Below are 26,763 nucleotides of genomic sequence, written 5' to 3'. Positions count from 1 at the left end.
GTCCTCTGTTTTCTAGAACTATTTAAGTCATGTTTGCACACTCTGTCATTGATCAACCTACAATTAAGTCTCTGTAAGATGAAATGTATTGGATGTGGAGGCAGGTTTTTCTGGTTCTGCGGATAGCCATTATCAAGAGCTCACATCCACGTCAAGATGAGATACAATAAGTGGGGATGCAGCCTATCCTACATCTTACCCTCAGTGAGGTCAAACCAAACACTTACTGTATATGAATTCTAAGTAAGCTGCAATTTATATCACTATTTTAACAAGAGTTTTTAATTAATGTATGTTTTTTACATATAATGTGGAGGTTTCGCCTTTTCATGGGGTCTTTTTTGGTATGAGGGTCTACTTACAGGATCCCAAATAAAGTCAACTACTGTACCTATGGAGAGTCGACTGGTCTTTTATCCTTCCAATATGCAACTGATCACCATTGAAGGAACTTTGGCCCAGATTTATCAAGTCTTGGAGAGTGATAAATTGCATGGTAATAAAGTACCAACCAATCAGCTCTTAACTGTCACTTTTCAAACACAGCCTGTAACATGGCTGTTAGGAGCTGGCTAGTTGGTACTTTATCACCATGAAATTTAGCATTCTCCAAGGCTTGATAAATCTGGGCCTTTGTTTGGAATTATACCATCACTACATTCCATGAAAATGACATTGCCATTTGACAAAACAGAAAGAATCTTCGGGTTTCAATAAGTAAATCTGTGGACATGAATATTAGGATGGACTTACTAATATCTATCTGAGAACCCCTTGTCTTCTTTTTTATGTATATATATATATATATATATATATGTGTGTGTGTGTGTGTGTGTGTGTGTGTGAAAGAGGTCATTTATACACTATTCATACCACCCATTTGTGTCCCTGACTACAGTACATATTCACATTTTCTGCTGTTATTCTCTTCTCATGTGCCCAGTCCACAATCCAGGTTAAGAAGGTCTAAATACTCTGGCTCATGATCCCCTTAGATATCTACTGTATCTACAGCATGGATTCATGTGCACACAGTGATCCATAGCAAAGACCAGATAAATATTGATTTAAATGAGCTAAGAATTTTTTTAATTTTTGGTAAACTGAAATACAAATCACCAGCATTTTACTTTGTATTGGCTGCCATCTTTAAATATCTGTCCATCATCATTGCTGTCCTGTTCACCACCATTTTTGGTTGAAGATATAGGGAATTTTGAATGATTAAGCATTTTGTAGCTCAATAATGTATTAATCTAATTTATATACAGTATTGCCAACATACTGTATTAGGCAGCACTTAACATACTTTATAGCATTTCACTATTTATATTACACCATACCACAGTGGAGCTTAAATTAATTTTAGATTGAAGTTTTTACAATAAAAAAAAAACATTTTAAAACACCACACTTGCTTGAAGTATTAGCATAGAATATATATCTATCTATTATGAAACCTTTCTATAGTATTTATTTAAGATAAAACATGATAATAAAAAGATACATAAGTATGTAAGTAATATTAGTAATTAGGTACACCCACTACATTAATTTTTTCATCCAAAAAATATTTGTAAAATACTGTAATATGTCTTTATATAACAGAATATACCGCAGTCCTAATTTTTAGTAACAACAATGTCCAGAACATTGGAAAGTGTGGCTGAAGTGAGATATAAATATAAACCACATAAACTACAACCACCCCGCTGAGAGATTTTGTTCCCTTTCATATAGCCAGAAATTATTATTATGAAATTGAAAAAATAGTACACGTATAAGGTTGTGATCACATGACTTTTTTACTCTCGAAATCTCATCCAAATTGTCCCGATATTGCTAAATTATTAGATGAAACTTAATTTTTAAAGTTTGTATGCATTTTAATTTTAAACATATTGATTTCCTGATGCTTCTTTTTTAATATAACATGCTGACTTATTTTATCTCCATGTACAATATGTTTCTGCCGCAGGAGATGTGTGATCAACGAGTGTCAGCAGCATTAGAATTCAACTTTCGAAATGCAAAAACTCAGCACTTAATATAAAAATAATATAATCTCCAGGATTACTTTTAGAAAATTTATGTTCAGCAAAAGAAAGAAAAAAAATGAAATATGGACTGCAGTATGTTTTGTACTGCGAATAGATGATTTACATTTTTAGAATGTTGATAGGCGGGATGTCATGGAATTCGAGATCGGTGAAGGTGTGGGATTCTGGCTGCTCTGATTTTTTTTAAAGGGGCAATCACTTACAAATCATGGTTTTGCTTTATAAGTGATTGCCCCTTTAAAAAAAGATCAACTTGCATCCCGCACCTTCGGCGATGTCGGACTTCATTACAGCCTGCCTCTGTTCTGGTCATTTTCAGTTACACCTCTATCCCCACAGCTGAAATTCCTATTTATTTATAATAAAATCCATTGTTACTGTATATTTTATGGTTTCTGTTCATTATGGGGGAATTCCTGGGTCTGGAGATTAAGGTACAGTTATTCAGAACATGGTGCTCACTGTTATTGGGTGTACTGGAGGTATACTGTAATTACTCTTGAAAGATTTGTTTGATAAGAGTGTTTCTTTAAGGGAAATGTTTCAAATTTAACTTTTTTTTTCAACGCACATCCTTATATGGAGCAGTAAATTATTTATATTTCTTCCTAAACATTTTAACATTATAGGGGATCATTCCAAGTTGATCGCACATAGCAACTTTTTGCTGCTCGTGCAATCAACTTGACGCCACCTTTGGGGGAGTGTATTTTAGCATACCAGGACTGCGATCGCTTGTGCCGCCCTGCTATGCTAAAAAAGTTTCCTACAAAACAAGACCAGGATCAGACCTACTTACCCTGTGCGACGGATCCAGCAATGAAGGTCCCAGGATTGCCATCAGACATCCGCCCTCCAAGAGCCTGGACACGCCTAGTTCGGATCTCCATGCCCGGAAAACGGTGAGTTGATGCCCCGGAACACCTCCTGCTGTAATTCTTCTTGCTATCGCGCTAGTGATCACTTTCTTCTGGTCGTTGCCTGGCGATTGCAATCGCCAGACAACGATGCACGTGTGCATTGCGGCCAACACGCGTGCACATTGTGGCCGCCGCACATGCACATTTCTGACCCGTTCGCGCCACAGCAAAGAACCGCTGCTTGCGAATGGGTCGGAATGACCCCCATAATGTCTAGTTTTTGCACCAAACAGGCCTGATTCTCAGTCATATGCAATCAACATGCAATGCTGATGTTCATGCACAGTAGCTCAGCAGTGAAATTTGTTTTGCAACTGCGAATGCATGAAAATTTCGATGGCGCATGAGTCACACAGAGTGGACTGTATACACAAAGATGTTGTTGCGATCAAGACAGATTTGATCTGAAACCATATGGAAAAACCAGGGTTGGACTGGCCCACCAGGGGGACAGGGGAAACCACCAATTGGCCCCACTGTCTGCCCCCCCCCCCCCACTTCCTCCTCTAGGGATCAAGTTCCAGACTTGAATATGTTACCTTATACTGCACAGGACTATGGTGTATTTTCTACAGCGCTTTACTCGTATTAATCTGATACATTATCATGCATGTACTATCAGTATTTACTACTTATATTTATCAAGGGGCCCAACCTATGCACTCTTTAATGGTTAGACAAACCGATGTGACAGCTGGCCACACCCTCTCTGAAGACTGTCCACACCCCTAAACACAGACTCCTACTACTACATTCACCATGTAGGCCCCTCATGCCCTGGAGTGACACTGGAAAAAAATAGTGATGGGCGTTGCTGGAGTAAAAAGTGGTGGGCGTTCCTGGAGAAAGAGGTGGCTACACTTGCATGCAAAAATGGTAAGTTCAGGGTGGCGTGCTATGGGAGTGTCAATAAAAGCAGGTACATTCCCAGATAACCATCCACAGGCATAGGAGGCCATGTTCAGTTGGAGAAACTACACATGACAAAGAGCTGGTGTAAGTTTCTATGTTGCAAACCCACCAATCAGCATTACAGTTTGCAGAGAAGGAAAAAAGTGGGCATTTCAGTCCTTGTTCATTCCGCCACATAGATGTTCAAAAGGGAAGGAGTTTGTAGTGGTATTTTCATATACAGTTGTCACAGATGGACAACCCCCAATAGACAATGCTGTGCAAGCTTCTGTATAGGACTCAGAACCAGGCTCATCATCAGCAAGAACTGGCAATTAAAGAAAATATGTTTTTCACCATGCAGAACCCAATGCTGCCTAAATACTTTACTACACACACTTAGCCTGGGAAAAAAGAAGAAATAAAACATCATTATACCTGATAGGGCAAGGTTTGTATATATTATAGAGAACAGTAAAATTGAGTTTTAATATTAATGAGTACATTCATACATTATTAAGCATAATATGCACTTATTTGTATGCAAAATATAGATTTGTAGATTTAGATATTCATTTCTGCGTGCAGACTCTCCAGCAAACTTTTGATTAGGTTAGAATATTATCTTCATGCTTTAGAATTATTACTGAGTTTCAAATTAATGCTTATGCAGGCTTTCACGGTAGGAAAGCAAAAGACAGATCATGAGACCTTTGCTCCCCCTGTGCTCTTTATTTAGTATTTTGGACTTTAAGCTCTGCAGACCTGGGACCTTCTGCTGATGATTCAGTACTGTGTATATATTAAACTAGAGATGAGCAGGTTCAGTTATAAGAGAACCGAGCCCACCTACACTTATCCAATCTGGGGGAATCCAAACCAGGGCTCGGATCTCCACACCAATTTCGGATTCCAAAATGAGGCAAAATGTCATAATTGCGGAGACGGATCTTGCAGGTTTTGTGTTTTATATTCTGTAAGTGCCTGCAGTGGTGATTCAGGTGCCATTTCACACAGGACTGCTGGAGAGCTGTGTGCTCTGTTGGTCTGTGCTGACTCCACGCTGTTTTCATCCATTGCACTGCTGAGATGACCTGACTTATCTGTGTTTTCTGCGTCCATCCACTCCATGAATTGAGCTGACCTGACCTATCTGTGTCCACTGTGTCCATCCACTCCAGTGGCTGAACTTACCTAACCAACAGTATCTGTCCACTGTGTCCATCCACTCCAGAGGCTGAGATGACCTTGGACTTGAACTTTATTGTCATCAAGAGCTCACAATCATGAACAATCAATTAAATTTATACGTGAACATATACAGAAACCATGAAAGCATAAGAACATCATCACCTAAAAACCTCTTTTTCTACAGTTAATACCATTCAACCTGACCTATCTATGTCCACTGTATCAATCCACTCCAGTGACTAAGCTGACCTGACATATAGTATCTATCTACTGTGTCCATCCACTCCATTGCCGAGCTGACCTATCTGTCCACTCCAGTCCCCTCAGGATCCTCAGTATTGTTAATCTTAGCAAAGCTAGATTACAGTACAGGCATTTATCAAGTCATTGTTTATTATTTTTTAAAGTGCAGGTAATTTAGATACATCTATTGTCTAAGTGTGTCACACTGGTGCTGCATTGTGACTTTGCTGGCCATGCCCCACTGCCAGGCCTGGCGCTACCCGCTCAGCAAAGGGATGCAGTGCAGGTAGGCGGCAAGCTGGAGAGGTGCTCTCCCTGCCCTGCATCCCCGCTGCTGCGCTGCCTGTCCCCCCTGCTGCTGCCGGCTGCTGTGCCTGTCACACTGTGACAGGCAGTGGCGCCAGCAGCCTTAAGCGTTCTCTCCCATCCCAGACTGTGTGACAGCGTGGAGTTTTAACTGTGCACGCAGATCCAAAAGGGTATCGATGTGTGTGTGTGTGTATATATGTATATGTATATGTGTGTGTATCTGTTTGTGTATGTGTGACTAGGTGGGCAAAGTGTGTTTAAGTGGCACTACCACAGGTGGAATTTTGTGTAAGAAGCACTACTAAGAGGGCATTTTGTGTAAGCAGCACTACTACAGGGGGAATATTGTGTAAGCGGCACTACTAATAGGTCATTTTGTGTAAGTAGCACTACTACACGGGGGGATTTTGTGTAAGTGGCACTACTACAGGGTGGATTTTGTGTAAGCGGTACTACTAAAGGGGGGATTTTGTGTAAGCGGCACTACTAAGGGGATATTTTGTGTAAGCCGCACTACTACAGGAGGGGATTTTGTGTAAGCGTCACTACTACAGGGGGGATTTTGTGTAAGCAGCATTCTACAGAGGAGATTTTGTGGAGGGATTTTGTGTAAGCGGCACTACTACAGGGTGGGATTTTGTGTAAGTGAAACTACTACAGGGGGATTTTGTGTATAAGAAGCACTACTACGTGCGGTGTTATGTGAATGAGATTGTGCCACAGTATTGTGTCATCATTTGAAATGGGGATACTATTGTGTGGTCATGCCCCTTCTGTGTAAGACCACACCCCTTTTTCGGTGTGCACCAAAGGCATGTGCTGTCCCTTTATAAAGTATGGGAGGGTGCAAATACCCTAGCACTGGCCCTGCCCACTGTATTTACATAAATAACACAAGCACTATGACTCCACAGTGTGAATTGTCATTTGAGAAAAAAGTTTTAAAAAAGTTTTAAAAAGTGATTTTTTTCCTTTTTTGTACAACTTGTATATGCTGTACCCCACTTTGACTTTGTACATATAAGTATAAGCATGTGACTCCCTGCCGCGTGATTTGCCATTTGCGACATTTTTTTATAAAAAAAATTCTTATTTTTGTACAACTTGGGTGTGATGTACCTCACTGTACCTCACTGCAAATTTGTTTACATAAATTTAAGTAACCAAACTTACTCACTACAGAAGATGTCTTTTCAACTTGGCCAGTATTTTCTTCTTCATTCTTTTCTACTTGAATATATAACTCTGTGGAGCACCACCAGTTTCACATATTGATTCCACATTACCTACATAATGAATTGATTATTCATGCATAATAACTATACTTAATACCAATCCTTCTATTAATTTCATCCATTGGAGGGTGAAATCCAGTGTGCCATTCCTTCACAAACCTATTTTTCATATTACATAAATTTAAGCAATGTGACTTCCTGCAGTGTGAGTTGTAATTTGCAAAAAAGAAAGTTGGAAGTTAGATGTTGTGTGCAATGTACCCTACTGTGACTTTGTTCACATAAATGTAAGTGGTGTTACTCACTGCAGTGTGAGTTGTCATTTGCCAAAAAAGTAAAAAAAATTGTACAACTTGTGTGCACTGTACCTCACTGTGATTCTGTTCACATAAATAGAAGTGCTGTGTCTCCCTGCAGTGTGAGTTGTCATTTGTTAAAAAAGTTTAAACAAATGATTTTTTGTACTTGTGTGTATTCATTGATATAGATAACGATCAGATGAGAGAAGAGCAGGAGTAACAACCACATACTAGCACTGCAACTGCTGCAACCAGTTATGATTATACTAGTCCTTCAACATAATATAAAAAGCAGATACCCAAAGGCATAGAAGATTTAAATCAGGTTATCTGAAAGTATAAAAAACATATTTTCCAGTAGTAAAGAAAAATCACCTCTAATACAGTAAAAGTTTACTGCAGATAAACATAAAATTGCCAACATTCACCATATGCAGGTGCAAGGAAAGGCTCATGCCTTGGCCATTATTTATAAGTGGTGGTTCTGCAATTCTCAGTGTAGGGCTCTTCTGCCTCTCATGATGATGCAAGACCTTCTCACTCAGAGTGAAGAAGAGGTGTCTTAAACAATGAAAACCAGAAAGTCAGTGCTGAAAAAAAGCTTAGGCAGTAAAACAAACTGTGTTCAGAAATGTCACAAATCCAGAGCAGAGTCTAATTGTGTCCATGAGTGCAGTGTGAGCCCGGTCTTTTAATACCGTACTCATGAGAACATCCTTCAATCATTTCTGCATCCTCTGCAAATGTGGGATGAGCACAACAACTATCACTGGTGACATAGAAATTAAGGATGCCACTGTGGAAGTGCAACAGGATGAGGGGGTATTTGTGTAGCTGACACCAGTGCTAATGAGGATGTGGATGATGGGGATGATGTTTGTGTTAGTCAGGCACCAATGGAAGTAGTTCTTGTCTGTGATAAGAAGAATGCCATTGCCAAGCCTTGGCATAATACCAAAAAATCCACCTCTTACTGTATGTATGGAATCATTTTTACCCAAATCCTGACAACACTTGTCTAGCCATCTGTAGCATTTGTAAGCCACAGTTAGTAGAGGTAGGGACTTAATGATCTAGGAACCTTATCTCTGTTATGTCATTTGCAGAGAGCTCTTAGAATTTTTTTAGGAAAATCAGTAACTTATGCTTAAAAATAACAAGTAGTCCAGGATCAGCTAACTGCCTTCCCCCAGCTAGATCCCAGCACCTGCAATCTCCACCACCAACACCTTCATTGTCAATTTCCTCACTAATGTTTGGAGGTAGTCCTGCATCTAATTTGATAAGGCTATGGGTCTCATCCCCAATCCTTGAGCTCTTGGCCTGCTGCTGATGATGCTGCTGCTGGTGGATCTTCATCTCAGAAGGAGACCAAGAAGACCACTAGTAATTTCAAACAAAAACTGACTGTTAAACAATCCTTTGCAAGAGGAAGCAAATACAAAAGATGTCAACAGCAGATGACTGACACCATGATAACTATGCTAGTACTAGATCTGTATTCAATATCTGCCATTAATGCAGCATGATTTAGATTATTAATTAAGGTCTTGTGTCCCTGCTTCCAAATTCCATCTCAGTTCCATTTTATTAGAAAAGCAATTCCTCTTCTCTACCATGATGTTAAAATAAAAACTAATTAATGGCCTACCAAATTCCATTGTACCCACTGTCCACTTAACCACAGTTATGTGGCAAGCATAACTGGGAAAACTAAAGATTACATGACTGTGACAGCCCAGTGGGTGAATGAATCACCTTCAACAGTAGAAACAGCAGCAGCATCTAACAAACAATGCCAGATCACTAAGAGGCAGTCTACACTCTGTATCACCGGCTTCATTAAAAAGGCATACCCCACTTGGACTCTCCTCAGGATTTGTGATTTTAGATAATGCCAAAAATATTGTGAAAGCATTACAGCTTGATGAATTCCAACACATCCCATGTTTTGCTCATACAATCAACTTGGTGGTTCTAGTTTTTCTAAGAAATTACAGTGGTATGCAGGAGATGCTTTCTGTGGCCTGAAAATTTTTAGGACAGTTTCAGCATTCAGCAACAGCATGTAGGAGATTGCAGTGGCTGCAAGAACAGTTCAGTTTGACCTGCCACCAACTGGAGCAACAGGTGGAATTCCACCCTTTGTATGCTTCAACAGATGAAGGAACAGTAACAAGCCATTCTAAGCGTCCTTAGTCCAGCACAAAGGAGAATACTTTCCATGTTGTGCAAGGTGCTGATACCATTCGAAGTAGTCACCTGTGAAGTGAGTTCAGACACTGTTAGCTTGAGTCAGGTGATTCCCCTAATTAGACTTTTCAAAAAAAGCAGCTTGAGAAATTGGAGATAAAACAAAGTGATTCTGCTGTGTTTGTTAGACTAGTAGATCAAGTCCATTATTCGCTTCACCAGGATCTAAGGGTTGTCATCATCTTAAAATTGGACCACTGTATTTTGGTGACTGTGCTTGATCCTAGGTTTAGTCATATGTAATTTATTTCTTTCATCTTAAGAGATACAAAGAGCTTCTGGTAAGTAAGTTTTCAGCTCAAGTGGTACATGACACGACAAAATATCCTCCTTCAGTTTCTATGGCAACTGCTGATGCAGGAAAAAAATGTGTTTTCCAAAGAGACCCAATATGCAGAGGCGTTACCACAAAATTTTTACATTTTGTTGGGTCTAAAATAATTGCCCAAAATTAGTGAGACCTCTACCATTGATCTGGTCAACATCCAAGGAATGGTGGATAATTATTTTAATGACAGTGTTAGAGCAGGCATGTCACAGAGTCCCTTTGACTACTGGAAGGGAAAAAAAGGCAAGTTGGAGGCCCTTGTACAAACTCGCTTTGCATTACTTAAGCTTCCCACCCTCCAATGTGTACTCAGGAACCTTGTTAGCTATCAGCATGGGAGGCTACTTCCTCAAAATACAGAGGCTTCTGTAATGGTGGATTCCAGCAGTGATGAATGAATATTGCGTGAGACTGATGTACTGTAAATACTGATAATGGTGAGAGTGAAAATGATAATGACAGTGACATCTTATCACTGTTAAGATTATTGACAGCACTTTTAGCTTAGCTGCCTTAAGTCCATTGGTAGCTTGTTTTGTGGGTTCCCAAGCAAACTTAGCACTTCAGCCACAAAAGTGGCAGAATCTGTCACTGAAGTGCATGGTATGTTTCAACTTTGCATGTCCTTTTTAATATTTAACATAAGTATGGGTGAAAGAGCCTAAGGACAATTCCATCTTGCACCACTTTTTTTTCAGCCACTGCTCTGTGGCAAAGGTGATCATTTCGAGTTGATCGCACATACCTATTTTTTGCTGCTCGTGCAATCAACTTGACGCCACCTATGGGGGAGTGTATTTTAGCATAGCAGGGCTGCGATCGCTTGTGCAGCCCTGCTATGCTAAAAAAGTTTCCTGCAAAACAAGACCAGGGTTAGACCTACTTACCCTGTGCGACTGATCCGGCGACAAAGGTCCCGGGATTGACGTCAGACATCCACCTGGACATGCCTGCGTTTGGATCTCCACGCCCAGAAAACTGTGAGTTGACGCCCCGGAATGCCTCCTCACTGTCAATCTTCTTGCGATCACGCTAGCGATCACTTTCTCCTTTGTTCTAGCCGCTGCCATCGTCAGGCAACGATGCACAGTTCCAACCCATTCGCACCGCAGCGAAGAACCGCTGCGTGCAAATGGGTCAGAATGACCCCCAATGTTTCATAGATGTGCTATAAATTGGCATATGTTTGTGCTGCTGCTCTGTTGCTAGTTACCAGGCAGTTTGCTGCAGCCTTTGGCCTAAAATGGATGAAAACAATATTGTGAGCTCTAAGGTGGTCAAAACTGACTGGAAATTACCGGAAATGAATGCTGTTGATGTTGATAATACTATATGAACAAAGAATGGCAAAAATTGTAAGGTTTGTTGGCGCTGTGAACATCTGTGTAGATTAGCACCTGTGGATCAGCAGCCAACTGGTGAGGAGGTAGCCAACCTCCTCTAAGAAGCAAACACCAACAATATAGAATGTAGCAGGCAGGCACTAGAAACCACAGAGGCAACATTTATAAAATCACAACTTTAATACAAAAACAAAACAACAGTAATGACAATAAGAATATTAATAAAACAATGATTCACAGAATCTGTGACAAACTTGCATATATAATTAGTGCATGAATTAAAAGGATCCCTGGTGTTTCCACAGTATATATTCAAATATAGTTACCACCGATGGTAGTGATAAATGGAGATTCTCAGAATTGTTCAGTCAGTCTCTGATGTTAGTCTCTGATGTCTCTGATGTTAACCCATGGTATGCGGGTAGGTGCAGCCACCATCTCATTACTCACAGTATCAAGAAGCAGTAGTAGTAGATTTGTTCAATAGGTACTCCGTGGATGTTGTATGTGAATAGTTAAAACAGCGCCAAGTAGGGTCACTGGGTAGTAGATGGTCTAGTAGATGGTCTATACCGCAATGGCAGGGGCTATTAGACACATCCACTTAATATAATGGCAGCAGGTGCGGTAACATGGAAAGCCACTGGAGGTAGCTACTGACTGCCGTGCAACAATGCTAGGAGTCACTGTGTATGGCCACGAATATCAGCAGGTGTGGCAATTTGGAGAGCTGATGGAGGTTGCTACTGAATGCCGGGCAGCAATGGACAGTGGATGCGATAGTGCAAGGAGCCGCTGTGTAGAGCCAATGGCTATCCCAACTTTACAGTCTCTTTTTGATTAACTTATTTCCTGTCTTGTCACCCCCTCCTTCTTCCCTCTTGCTGCTTCCACCTTTTTGTGCTTTTTTTCTTTATCTGTAGTTTAGTATTTGGCTTCCTCTCTTAGTTACAATGCATGTTCCATTAGTATGCTAGCCTCTTTGGTGTACAGTATATTTAAACTCTCTTAATTGTGCTGAAGCTGTAGTTTGAATTTGCACTAACTGACTGTGGCCATGCACATTCCATATTATATCATGGACATGTAAGTGCCTCAAACATGCAAGTGACATTGACATGCAGGTGCACGCTATGCTAGCTGGAATAAGGTATCCAAAAGGCAGTTTATTGGAAAATAATTGGGTATGATAGTGTAAAAAGTGAGTGAGTGGCTTGTCCATGGTGGCACAGAATGGTGGTATAAATATATATATATATATATATATATATATAAATTTATTTTGTGTGAGATTTAGGGGTAAATGTAATAGCCTGCAAGATGCAACATCGGTAGGTTCCAGCGAGTCTGCCTCTTATTTTAAAAAAAACCAATCATTTAAATGATAAAACCAGGTTAGTTTTACAATATGTAATTTAGAAATGAAGACCACCTCTGAAAATATTAATTATTAGGGGCCGTTGAACACTGGATTGGCGACGCCTGCTTAATCCATCCTAATACATTTTCCCAGCTACTGAAGCTACACAGGCAAACAAGCATCAATTAAATTGTTGCATACCTTTATTATTACTTCTAATCTCTTTTTGGAAAATCCCTTCATGATAGAGAACAATATCTTTATATTGGAAGCTTTGAAAAAAAATTTATGAAGTCAAACGAAATGCGTCAAGGACACAGAGTGTCTGCATTACAGATCTATTGAAATTGCTTTGGTTCATTGTTGTATACAAAGTTATTGTGTCTATGTATAAATCACAAAAGGAGTCTATCACTTTTGAGGTGCCACTGGATGGTAATTATATACTTTTGAACTTCCCACTTACTGATCCTGTTGCTAATTAATTACAAACCATGATGCAGATTCCCACAGTGCTGCTACTTTTTGGCATTACTGTATATGGTTGTGACATTGTTGGGACCTGATATTTATTGCTCTGAATTTGTTTATAAGATAAAACGATGCCAGGCTCTATATCTGTGGAGCATATTGTAAGATCTATTCATTTTCTGATTAACAGCGGGGGACTTTTAGTTCCTAATTGAATGAGGAAATATTTGTGATGGCTCCAACAGTGTTATTATATACAGATTTCTATTCAGTGGTCTATTTCAATGGAACAAATGGATTTTGTAATCCAATGCTGTGCTTTTGCACAATATTAATCCTCTGTGCTATTATTGAAGTTTATGAATTTACTATTGATGCAGACACTGATATTTTTATGTATTTTTAAAATAACTTGGATAAATGATGTGTTTCACATAGCCTGTAATTGTTCCATTGTTTTACAGTGATTACTGATTAAATTAGATCTCTCAGCACAGTCCTTTTTATACTTACAACTTTTTATTAAAGCTTTTCTACCTTTCTGTAACACATGATTTATGTTCAAGAGCTTTCTATATATTTTGGAAACTTAAGGCCTTTCCTCCCCGACATCTGATTCTTGGAGTGGCCATCATATCTGAGCATTAGTTGCTGCCTATATTGCCCAAGACTCCCCAACAAAAGACCTTGTGCACCTCAATGCAACTCCAAACTGTCAGGGCACTCAGGCATCCAAAAATACATAGACCTTGTTATGAGAAGTTTATGGTGGCCAACTCTGTGGAATGATATGTCTTCCACTGAATACTCCTGCTTCACTTGTGTCTGCACTTAATTGCATTGCAGTGTGGCTTTCAGATTGATGATGCCGCTATTGATTTCCATGGGCCCACCTGCTGGTGGACTTAATAATTGCTACACTCTCCAGAGTAACAGTACAATCCTAGTGGCTGTAAATCACTGCTATAAACAAGTCCATTTCCTAACCATTGAAACTCCCAACTGCCTTCCACCTCTCCAAAATATTCACCAAATAGATATTCTGACTGCAGGGACTCCCCCAAGAATTGCTTGAGTCCATGAGTCCAACTTGTGACAGTGTGTTGGTGGATCTTCTACAATGAATTGCAGTTATCTCTTCATTTTAGTTTCAGGTACCACTCCCAAACTAATGGACACACTGCACGGGCTAGTCAGTCCCTCAAATAGTACTTTCACCACTTCATTTCTGATACACAAGAAGATTGTTGATAACTAATAACAGATTAGGGATATTACATTTTGTCCTCAGTAATATAACCTAGTACTTATCACTTGAAGGCTTAACTGGTGAAAGACCTCCAAGTACTTCTGAATTATCTACAGGCGAAACATAAAGTAGTGGCAGCTCCCAGTAAGTGGTTTACAGACCATACAAATTGGTTTTCAAGAATGCTTAAGTACTGTAGAGTAATTGCTTATTTTGCATGCTTTAAATGTGTTAGCTCATCCACACCTCATAAAACAGGACACCAGTATTACATGTATAGTCAATATAAAAAATATATAATACGACCATACAGTATCTGAAATAAATGATATTCTTCCATTTTCCTACAGTAGGTTATATAACATCTTTAGACAATACATTCATTAATCACTAGAAAAGAATCTGTCCACAGAAAACACCACACCTTCTTTATTTGGTGCATGTAAAATAGAGTGAAATATTATTCTGCAAATGTAATCCAGATTTAATGCTGCTATCTCTCTGCAACCTCCTCTCCTTTCCTGTTTATCCATTTAATTATGTTCTATGTTATGCACTGGAAGACTAAGTATGAAAATATATAATATTCAGCAATCCAATTATGTGAACAAAATGGATTGCTACCTGAAACCATTATTTACCAAATCATTCTTCAAACAAGCAATTTGTTTTCATAAATTAACAGCTAAGTATTTGCATAAATCAGGCTAGTTATCTAGATGACCTCCACTTTAAGGAAGGATTAGATCGGGTATAGCACAAAATGTTATATGTGAGGAAATGCAGACTTACAATGCACTGAGTTGATTCTCAAATACATTTTATAGTATTGTGCTGTTGCAAAGAGATAAGCATAGTTTTTGTAGAGTAATTGGATATGTTTCTTTAATACAGACTTATTTCTGTGATTTTTGTTTAATGACTCTTAATACTTAAGAGAAAGCTTTTTAAAAAAATTTTCTCCTCCTTGGTTGTTCTGGCATGTGGTTTGGTCTAAATATGCTACTTTATGACATACTGTGTATAGGCAAATGCAAGCGAGTCTCCAGTTGCCTGGAAATCCCCCTCCTCTTGGCAAGTGGCTCGGATTATGACTATAACAATAGTATAAAATATGATTACTTGAGCTGCTGCCACATTATGCAATTTAAGGGACTGAGCAGAACTGCTGCACATGCCCAGTGGTAGCAGCTTCTTCAACCAAGTTTGCTCTGTGTGTGGTTCTGAGTCCTCAATGCACTGGACCAGAGAGTAGCTACCAGGAAGAAGAGACAGGAGCTTTACCATGAGGTGGGAGAATGTGTGCTTAGAAAGTGCAGTACTGGTTCTATTATGTTTGTGTATTTATTATGGTATGTTTAACCTTTTCCAGACCACTTATCTTATTTATAATATTTAAATATGTTTGATACAGCCTATACTATAGACCAGTGGTTCTCAACCTCGGTACTCAAGTACCACCAACAGTTCATGTTTTCCAGGTCTCCTCACAGGATTGCAAGTGAAATAATTTGCCTCACCTGTGGGTCTTTTATAATATGTCAGTGAGTAATGAATACACCTGTGCACCAGCTAGGTGACCTGGAAAACACGAACTGTTGGGGGTACTTGAGGACTGAGGTTGATAACCACTGCTATAGACCATCTACAATGTTAAATATTATTACTGTAGTCCATGTTCCACCGAGTGGGAGATTGTGTGGATTGCATTTGGAACCCCCCCTTTAGAAACCCTACGTTTGTAACTGCTGCGGTCAGCAGGAACGTTGTAGGTACAGTATACAGTTGTCCCCATTCTATACATTGTCATATGATATCGCTTTCATTATTACTATTTGCTAACATTTTAGTTCACTTGGATAATTATTGTAATAAAATCTCTGCAAAATATTCACCAAAGAGATATTCTGACTGCACGGACTCCCCCAAGAAATGCCGGAGGCAATGAAATACAATTTGTGACTTTTTATCTTTTTGTGATACATTGTCATCAGCAACCTTAAAGGAACTCTTTCACCGAAACTGGGTATTACTTTCAGTTTTAAGGAAGATGTAGTTGTTATCAATATTATATACAGTATGTGCACCATATATGTAACTGTTAATAAATAAACAATATATGATTACAACTGTGAACTTTAACATATTACCATAAATTGTATTTTATTATTGCAAGCTTAAACACTATTATAGTAACATTACTGCTTTGTCATTGTAGTCTGAGACAGCTAATCTATCTGATGAAGGGTTAGTAAGTTGCACAACTGTGAAGCTTTAGTTAACTATGGACCTGTTTTAGAGGTGTACACAGAAGTGTTTGCATCTTTTCGCAGTTGCCCATTTGCCACTTTATGCAAATGGTACTACAAATCCCTGCCTTGGTCTACATCCATAAATGTATATATGTGCTAGCACTGAGATGCCCACTATGAGCTACTGCTTAATGGGGGTCATTCCGAGTTGATCGTAGCTGTGCTAAATTTAGCACAACTACGATCATTCACACTGACATGTAGGGGGACGCCCCGCATGTCAGTGCCGCCCCCCCCCGCAGAAGTGCAAAGGCATCGCACAGCAGCGATGCCTTTCACTTCAAAAGTAGCTCCTGACCAGCGCAGCTTTAGCGTGCTAGCCGGGAGCTACTCATCGCTCCCCGGCCCGCAGTGGCTGCATGTGACGTCACACAGCCGCCGCAGCTTGCCCCGCCAATGGTCCAGCCACGCCTGCATTGGCCGGACCGCCCACCCTAAACGGCCAGCAACCGCCTCTGCCTCAGAGGCGAACGCTAGGCAACGACGGCTGGCAAGCACCAGTGCACTGCGGCGCTGGCGCATGCGCAGTTCTGACCCGATCGCTGCGCTGCGAGAAACTGCAGTGAGCGATCGAGTCGGAATGACCCCCAATGTGTAATTAGGGGTTTTGGTATGATATACCACTCATTGGGATGCTGGTGGTCACATGATCGACACAGGCATCCCAACATCTCAATGTCTGAGGGGTTAAATATTTTTAACTACCCCTACCCTAACCCTCAGGATGTGGTGGCTAGGTCTATCCCTCAGGGGGTGGCTAGGGTTAACACCCCCTAGAGTTTAACTCCCCTTAGTGCCTAACCCTAACCCTCCCCCCCCAGGCCCAAACCCTAACAGTTACCCCTATACTTACCTTGGGGTGTCGGCTTTATGTCTTCCAGCACTGGTCTCCCAAGTGGTGTCAGGATTTTGGTGTAGGTCACATGACTGCCAGCATCCTGTCCATCGGGATGCTAAGCGCATCCCGTCCTTAGATGTCTCTGTTGGTCACACTATTGAATCATGACCTGGCCCTATGGTAAGTTTTTGTCTGATAGATTCATATGATTAACACCCAAAATAAGGATTATTTAGGTAATTTTTAAGTAATTTTGCACCAGATTAAAAAAAAAACAATGTTTCATAAATAATTAAAGGAAAAATTGAATTTCACCATCTGAGACCTAGTTTTATTTCAGATATTGAGGTTTTGCTGTAAACCAGAAGAAAGATGACAATATTCAGTGGATAATACCACTGTGGCTGCTGTACACAGTCATTACTCTTTAGGACGGGTCATCAATCAGACACTTTTCGAAATCTGTGTCAGTTCTTGGTGCATCATTGGACAGCGGACATAGTGGGTCATTCCGAGTTGATCGCACGGAGCAACTTTTTGCTGCTCGTGCAATCAACTTGCCGTCGCCTATGGGGGAGTGTATTTTAGCATAGCAGGGCTGCAAACGCTTGTGCAGCCCTGCTATGCTAAAACAGTCTCCTGCAAAACAAGACCAGGGCTGCAGTTACTTACCCTGTGCAACGGATCCAGCGAGGAAGGTCCCGGTCCTGACGTCAGACATCCACCCTCCAAACACCTGGATCGACCTGCGATTTACTCACCATGCCTGGAAAACGGTGAGTATCCGCCCCAGAATGCCTCCCGCCTATCTGTCTTCTTGCGATCACCGCTGTGATCACATTTCTCGTTGGCGTCGTCATTGCCCGGCGACGATCGTCACCAGGCAACGATGCATGTGCGCAATGCGGCCGCCACACATGCGCATTTCTGACCCGTTCGCACCGCAGCGAAGAACCGCTGCGTGCGAATGGGTAGGAATGACCCCCATGGACCAAAGTAAAAATGACATTTTAAAGACCAACCTATTATAATTTTAGACCATTGCCTTAATATTTTGCTTATCAGTTTATCAACAGAAATACTGGTGCATAATTTTTGGCTTATAAGAAAGGAGAATAAGAGGGTGTCTGTCTTGATTTTATTCCTCATATTTATAAGATATATATTTGAATGCTTTTATTGCATTGGCTTTGACATAGATACTATCTTGGAAATATACATATTACTTAATTTGTCTACTTGGAAAGATGAAACATTTAGTTTCTACACTGCTCATGTAAAATTTATTGAAACATTGACCCTCATTCCGAGTTGATCGCTAGCTGCTGTTGTTCGCTGCGTAGCGATCATCTAAAAAAAGGCAAAACTGAACATGCATATGCACCGCAATGCGCATGCGCATCGTACGGGTACAACGAGCATCGTGGTTTTCCACAGGTTCTAGCGACGCTTTCTGTCGCACTGGCGGACGTAAGGAGATTGACAGGAAGTGGGTGTTTCTGTTTACCTAGGGCATCAAATTGGTTAGGGCAGGCTATGCCTAAATGGCAATGAGCCGCGGCCGCGGGGACTGTATAGAGTCCAGGTCCCACAAGAATTTGATACTGGGAGGCCTCGACGTGGGATCCAAGTCTGGCGGGAACATCAGAGCTGTGGCTCGGGTGGACTCTGATCCCTAATGTTCAGCCCGCTCATCTCTAATAGAAAGTATTATTTATTACCAGTTGTTTATAAAGCGCATACATATTCTGCAGCACTTTACAGAGAATATTTGACCATTCACATCAGTCTCTGCCCCCGTGGAGCTTACATTCTATAGTTCCTACCACATTTGCACATATACACATTCACATTAGGGTTTATTTTTGTTGGAAGCCAATTAACCTAGCAGTATATATTTGGAGTAGAGGCTGATATTAAATCTTCAGCACCTACACTATGTTAAAATGTATTGTAACAGGTATATATGCTCATATGGCACCTGTTCCAGCCACTGGCATTTCTATCATGGAAGCAGAGTGTTCGGTGCGCATGGGCCAATGGGTCCAGGGGTTGACCACACCACGCACATTGCACCCATGCTGTTTTAATACTTACCTTTCTGGAGTCCCACAATGGGCTTTGCAGCCACAGCAGCCATGGCAAAAATCACTGCAAAAATGGCCACCGCGCACGTGAATTTGGTAATTAGTCTACGGACTATGGCAGGTGCCATGTCTATGGATACCTGCACATGTGCAGTAGACTCTGGCACAATGCCGGAGCCTACTGCACTGTGGAGAGTAGGGGACCACCCAGAGTGTGCACACGGGCCCCCTCCTCTCTTAAAACGCCCCTGGCTCCATCCAATATGCAATCTCTCTTATTTGTTTCAAGCTATTCAACTCTAGAAAATCTCATTCCTACCTACTTGTCCCTGCTTCTTGAAATCCCTGCCTGCACTCTGACTTTGCCAGTCCTGCATTTGTCAGCTATTCTACCTTTTTCTGGACCTAAGATTCTGTACCTGCTTTCCCAGCTTCAGACACTACCTTTTCTCTCTGTGTATTGCCTGCAGCATCTGTACTATTATTTCTGTTCTTACATCAGCCCATTCCTCGTGCTTGCCTAGTTTCACATTGACTCTTTGTACCTGTGTAAAGTCCTGGCAGCATCCTAGTACCGGGTGAACTTACTTTCCCCAGAAAGGAGGCGGTTATAGGTGAAACCCATTATTAGTCTTCATTAGCGATGTAGTGATCAAGACATTTATTTATTATTATTTATTTATTACCAGTTATTTATATAGCGCACACATATTCCGCAGCGCTTTACAGAGAATATTTGGCCATTCACATCAGTCCCTGCCGCAGTGGAGCTTACAATCTATATTTCCTACCACATGTTCACACACACACATTCACCCTATGGGTTAATTTTGTTGGGATCCAATTAACCTACCAGTATACAGTATTTTTGGATTGTGGATGGAAACCGGATCGCCCGGAGGAAACCTAAGCAAGTAAGGGGAGAATATACAAACTCCACACAGTTAGGGTCACCGTGGTAATCGAACCCATGACCTCAGTGCTGTGAGGCAGTAATGCTAACCATTACACCGTCTGTACTTCCCTAAGATATGCATAACAGTAAACATATATCTTGTGGATAATTCTTCACTCATAACGAAATTAATAGAAAGTTCATATCAGCTAATTAGTGCGCCATAAATGTCCCATTGTTAGTCACTGAGTGTGCTGTCTATTGTAAAATAAACATGGGAGTCATTCCGAGTTGATCGCTCGCTAGCTGTTTTTAGCAGACGTGCAAACGCAATGCCGCCGCCCTCTGGGAGTGTATCTTAGCTTAGCAGAAGTGCGAACGAAAGGATCGCAGAGCGGCTACAAAAAAACTTGTGCAGTTTCAGAGTAGCTCCAGACCTACTCCTAGATTGCGATCACTTCAAACTGTTTAGTTTTGGATTTGACGTCACGAAAACGCCCTGCGTTCGCCCAGCCACGCCTGCATTTTTCCAGGCACGCCTGCGTTTTTTTGATCACTCCCTGAAAATGGTCAGTTAACACCCAGAAATGCCCCCTTCCTGTCAATCACTCTGCGACCAGCACTGTGACTGAAAAACTTCGCTAGACCTTGTGTGAAACTTCATCGGTCGTTGTGAAAGTATGTCACGCGTGCGCATTGTGCCGCATATGCATGCGCAGAAGTGCCTTTTTTTGCCTCATCGCTGCGCAGCGAACATTTTCAGCTAGCGATAAACTCGGAATGACCCCCATAGTTTAATGGTAATCAATTAATCAATGTTACTCTCAAAATGGCATGAGTAGCATAGACAAGATTGATCTTCCAGGGGCAAATAATATTAAACTTGTGCAAAGCAACATGGTTATAACCACTGTAAGTAACAAATTTGTGGCTGATTAGCCTACTTCATTATTGATGAGTCCCTCTGATGTCTCCGGTCGACAGGATTGTAGTCACAAAAGTACATCTGATCCCATTCTTTGCTGGTGTTTCCTCAGGATCAAAAGTAAAGCGTTGGAGACATAATTTTATGCTAGCAGTGGGTAAATATTTCACAGGTATCTACTGACGCAAGTCTTTGCTAGATGCACCTTCATCAAAGGAACTGTTAATGAATACTGTACATCTGTTGCCCAAAATTTGTTTTTAAAGTGTCATTGACTCAAAGTACAGTAGGAGTCCAGGGGGTAAATTTACTAAGATGGGAGTTCTATTTAAAATGGGATGTTGCTAATAGCAACCAATCAGATTCTACTTCTCATTTATCTAGCATAGAGATTTTCAACCTTTTACAACTCACGGCACACTGAACAAGATTTAAATATTGCCAAGGCACACTCAACTATAATGGTGATGCATGGTGCAGTTGCCTGTCCTAGGATGTCATGTCGCAGCTTCTCCATAGGCAACGCCTGAGCCACATCTGAGAAAGCCAAAAGAGCCCAACACTGCCCGGGCCCAAAATTAGAACTGGCTCTGCAACCACTAAACCCACCAGTATTGATCGTTCCAGGGCCTCAGTAGTGGCAAAACACTGACGGGCCTGGCTCTGCTTCTATGGTGGCAAACCTGGAGATTGCTCAGAGCACACAAGTGTGCCACGGTACAGTGGTTAAAAAACACTGATCTATCACCTTCTAGACATTAATACTTGGAATCTGATTGGTTGCTAAGGGCACCATCCCATCTTAAATAGAACTCCCATCTTAGTAAATTTACCCCCAGATCTGATGGTAAATAATTAAAGGTCACATGTGTCTTAATAATCAGAACGTATGATACAGTTTCAGTTTTATAAAATATCAAAATCAATAATACAGTACATTGATATATGTATACTTATTAGAAAATGAATAAAAGTGTCTAAAAAGAGATTGTATTCATAAGCAATTTCCCCACAAAAAAAAAACAAAACAATCTACGCTGGGAACAGATGCACCTCAATATATTGTAATGGGATATATCGATCATTACAGTCAATAAAGTCATTAGGTTTATAGGGAAACTACCATCACTGAAAGTTGAAAGCGGGGGTGGGGGGTGGGAGGGGGGGGGGTGAAGATTCATGCCCACTTACTGAGTGGCTAAATAATATAATAAGCTTTGTTTAGTCTTATATAATGCACGGATTATCATAAAATTGCGTGGTCCTTAGAAGCAGTTGAGAGTTCTGATGTTGCTGGATAGCATTCCGTGATTCACGCTACTTGCAAACTTACCAAAACTGATGTTAATATGTACACAGAAAGTTTGTGCTGTTTATGTGGCATCATGAGTTATAAAATGCTTTATTACTTACAGCGCTTACACTGCTCGCAATGTTGTTATTATGTTGGTGATGGTTCACTTGGTAACAGGCTACACCCCCTGCCTCCGCCTCCATACCCGGAAGTGATGGGGAAGTCATGGCCCTGTTTGGTGTACACTGGTGCTATATAAGGTAAGAAAATGTTATTGTCTTTTGTATCCTGACGAAAGATGCTTAATAAATGCATCCGAAACGTTGACCACATGTGCTGTTGTAACGGCGTTGCTTTATTGAAAAAAAACGAGGAGTGCCACCCGCGTAATCTGCATATATATATATATATATATATATATATATACACACATACACACTTATATACCTCTGTAGGAAAATGGATTTGGACACAATTCCTCTTTATGCCATATCCATGCACTTAACTTGAGAGCTCGTTGTTATTCAGTTATAATACCCTTTATTAAACAACAAATTTCACGACCACGTCGGGAAATTCTCAGACACATGGACACCATGGTATTCCTTTTACCAGAGACAGCTGCCGGGTCAGCTGTAGATAACCGAGCATACGTATTTCTTAAGATAGTATCTCACCTGCTCTCCTGATAATTGCAACCATATATGAGGTTTAAACCAGATCTCTCAATGGTCACACTCCCTTTTTTTTTTTCTTTTTTTTTCTTTTCTTCTTTCTTCTCTCTCTCTCTCCTCCCCTCATCTTCGCTACCCCCTCCCTAACTTTCGATTATCTGTTGCAATAGCATTTTACTAACCTCAAACTGTTTAAGTAATAATGAAAAATTGGGAGGCACAGTTGTTACTTTGGGTAGTCTTTATTGTTTATGTCATGCATCACTGTTTTACATGTTGGTTGATTTTTCCGTGGATATCATTCTAAAAATTGTGATGTTCTGTTATTAATGTATCGTCTGTGCTTCCTTTCAAAAACAAAGTGATTAAAAAAAAACTACAACAACAAATTTCAATAAGCTGCCATACCCAGGATTCAAACTTATAACCTGTTGAATTCTAATCAAACACCCTACTCATTGGGGGTCATTCCGAGTTGATCGTAGCTGTGCTAAATTTATCACAGCTATGATCATGTTCCCAGACATGCGAGGGGATGCCCCGCATGTCTGTCTGGCTACCCCCCGCACAAGTACAAAAGCATCACACAGCGGCGATGCTTTTGTACCTGTTGAGTAACTCCTGGCCAGTGCAGCTCCTGCGGCTGACCGGGAGTTGCTCGTCACTGCCCCTGGTCGCAGTGGCTGCGTGTGATGTCACGCAGCCACTGCGGCCCGCCCCCTGCATGGACCGCGGCCCCAAAATGGCGCCAAGATGCCGCCGTGCCACCCAGCGACCGCCTCTGCCTGTCAATCAGGCAGAGGTGATTGATAGGGAATAACGACCTTTGGCCGTCCGGCATGCGCTGGTGCATGCGCAGTTCCGACCTGATCACTGCGCTGCAAATAACTGTAGCGAGCGATCGGGTCAGAATGACCCCCATTGAGCTATTTGATCCTGCATAAAAACTATAAACACTATATGAAGCTACTGGTACTTGTAAAAAAAAATCAGCATTGCAATTGAGCAGATGTATGTAGTGTGCAGCCACACATCCAATCTCTTGCATCCACACACTACATAGATCTGCTCAGCCACTATGTTGATAATTTTCTTACTAAGTACAAGGTAAGCTTCAAATAATTACAATTCTCTATCTTAGAATTATCTACATTTCTCAAGAACAGATAGCTCAATGAATAGAGTGTCTGACTGTAATGCCACAGGCAATGGGTTAAAATCCCGGGTCTGTCAGCATCTTGAAATTTAATAAAGGACAGTGTGACTGAATAACAAAGAAATCTCAAGTTGAGTTCATGAATGCTGTATAGGTATTAGCGAAAGAAGGAGTCCAGGTAGGAGACAGCAGTGGTCAGGAGATGCAGGGCTTCAAAAGGGGGGGACGGACGGTGCAAGTGAAAGTAATTAAAACAGATAGTTGACAAGTGCCACCAACAGCGTCCCCTACCCTGCAGCGCTATGTGTGGTGGTGCCCCCTCCACACACACACACCTAGTTACGGCACTGAACTACAGGTTAATAATTTTGCTATTTTTAAGAAAAAAAAATTCTCTTATTGTCATAAAATTATAATTTGGTAAATTCACAAAAACTAACTTTACATCAAAGGGAACCTGAATCTACAGTAACAATATAAATCATTTTAGCTTCCCATCAACGAGATGGTACTGTACATTTGGTTAATATGTTATACCAAATAAGGAAATTACATTCAGGTACCCAGTGAAAATAACACAAAGCAAAAATTAGTCAATAATACAGTAAGTAACTTAATAAAACCATATAGGAGACAATACAAGAGAAGCTGATAATGTAAAGTATGGGCAATGAGCTTTATAAGACACAGATAGGCAAAACTTCTGTGTTGCAACCCTTGGATCATTTCTCCTTGTCATGCTCATTGAGATTCCTACACAACAGCAGAAAAAAAGCAGTCATTTTAGTAAAAAACTCTTTCATGTGGAATATCCCAATCTGCTTCTCTGCTAATTCACGAGGAGCCTTGTTCCACATCATAGAAAGTCAACAGAAATCTTAAGTTAAAATGATCTGAAATGTGCTTCTTAAAGCAGAAAAAGCTGGAGAGTTCCAAAAGGTTAATCCATGTAGGAACACTGTAAGGGTCCAGCACAGCTCATTTACTCTATCTCATAGTTATATAAGCATTCTTGAATAATAATTTCCAGTCTGTAGACCGTATGTTAACATTTGCTCATACCTAGTAGTGCCACTGGTTATAAGTTGAGCTGCTCTGTTGTCCGTATGCACATTTTAGCTCTGAAAACTTCACAGTGTCATAAGCATGATCTGTACTAAGAATTGAAACAATCGATCACGAAGTCTGTGGACATTAAATAGAGTTAACAGTTGTTAGTATATAATTAAATAATAGCTTTTTTTATTAGAATAAAAGATTATAATCTGAAAAATACCCAGGGGGACTACAGAGGTGAGGGGTTTAGACTGCAAAGTACATTCAGAGGGCCTTCTCTGGGTCCTCCTAGGGTTCTTCTAGGGATACATAAACATACCAACTTCAGCAGTGTCCAACCTCTGCAAAGTACATGAACAAAATACCACATGCTTGGTAGTATCAAGGTCTGGTTGATATCTTGACATTCTTGAAAATACCTACTGCATGGTAAACACATGTCCATGCTTAAAAAAATGCATGCAATAAAATGTATTGTCATAAATATCAATGATCTACTAAATACTGGAAATCATCCCTGAGCGTTACCTATTGCTACCCTGCATGTGGGTAAAAAGTGCGACACTCAAAAGAGAAAAGTGTTCTGCTATCACTCTAGTAAAACTTATTCCACTTCTGTTATGAAATATGACCCCCAATCAGCAGTGGCATTGAGCTCTGTCTTCGGAATCATGGATTGTAATAGGGTAGTCAGTTTGCCTTTCTAAACTGGATTAAGCAGGACATTGTAACAATAATGAGCAGTAGACGTATGATGATGATGATGATGATGATGATGATGGTGTTGTTGGTGATGGCTGCATGAGGTAGCGACTCATGATTTTCGCAGGTGACACTGGTTTGCTTATTTTACATGATTTGCCTTTTTGATTTAAGAACTTATGGGCCCTACACACTTGTCGACCTGCTGCTGAGCTGCCCGATGGACGATACGGCCGGTGGGTGACCCAGCGGCAGGGAGAAGATGACGGGGGGATTTGAAGTTTCTTCACTCCCCCCAGCACCCAGCTCCATAGCAGTGCATGCTAATATGGATGAGACTGCTCACATGCCTTGCTGCCTTTGCAAAGCTCTGCCCCACACCCATCCCTGAAGCCATCATGCCGTGTGTGTGTGTGTGTGTGTGTGTGTGTGTGTGTGTGTGTGTGCCAGATTGCCCTGTGTACCCAGCTGCTCTAATTACAGGAGTATTCTTCTGGAATCTGGTTAGAAAAATGTCTCTCAATGAAGAAGGTAAATTGGAGGGGGCTGGCACAGGAGTTGGAGGTTTAATAGACACAGGATGCACAGAGGACTTGTGGCTGGAGGGGACACAAGGAGCAAGAAGGGATTCCAGGGGGCATATGGCTGGACTGGAGGGAAAGAGGGTGGTTG

This window comes from Pseudophryne corroboree, chromosome 12 (assembly GCF_028390025.1).
Source record: "Pseudophryne corroboree isolate aPseCor3 chromosome 12, aPseCor3.hap2, whole genome shotgun sequence".
Classification (NCBI taxonomy): domain Eukaryota; kingdom Metazoa; phylum Chordata; class Amphibia; order Anura; family Myobatrachidae; genus Pseudophryne; species Pseudophryne corroboree.
Note: the sequence above shows the minus strand (reverse complement) of the source record.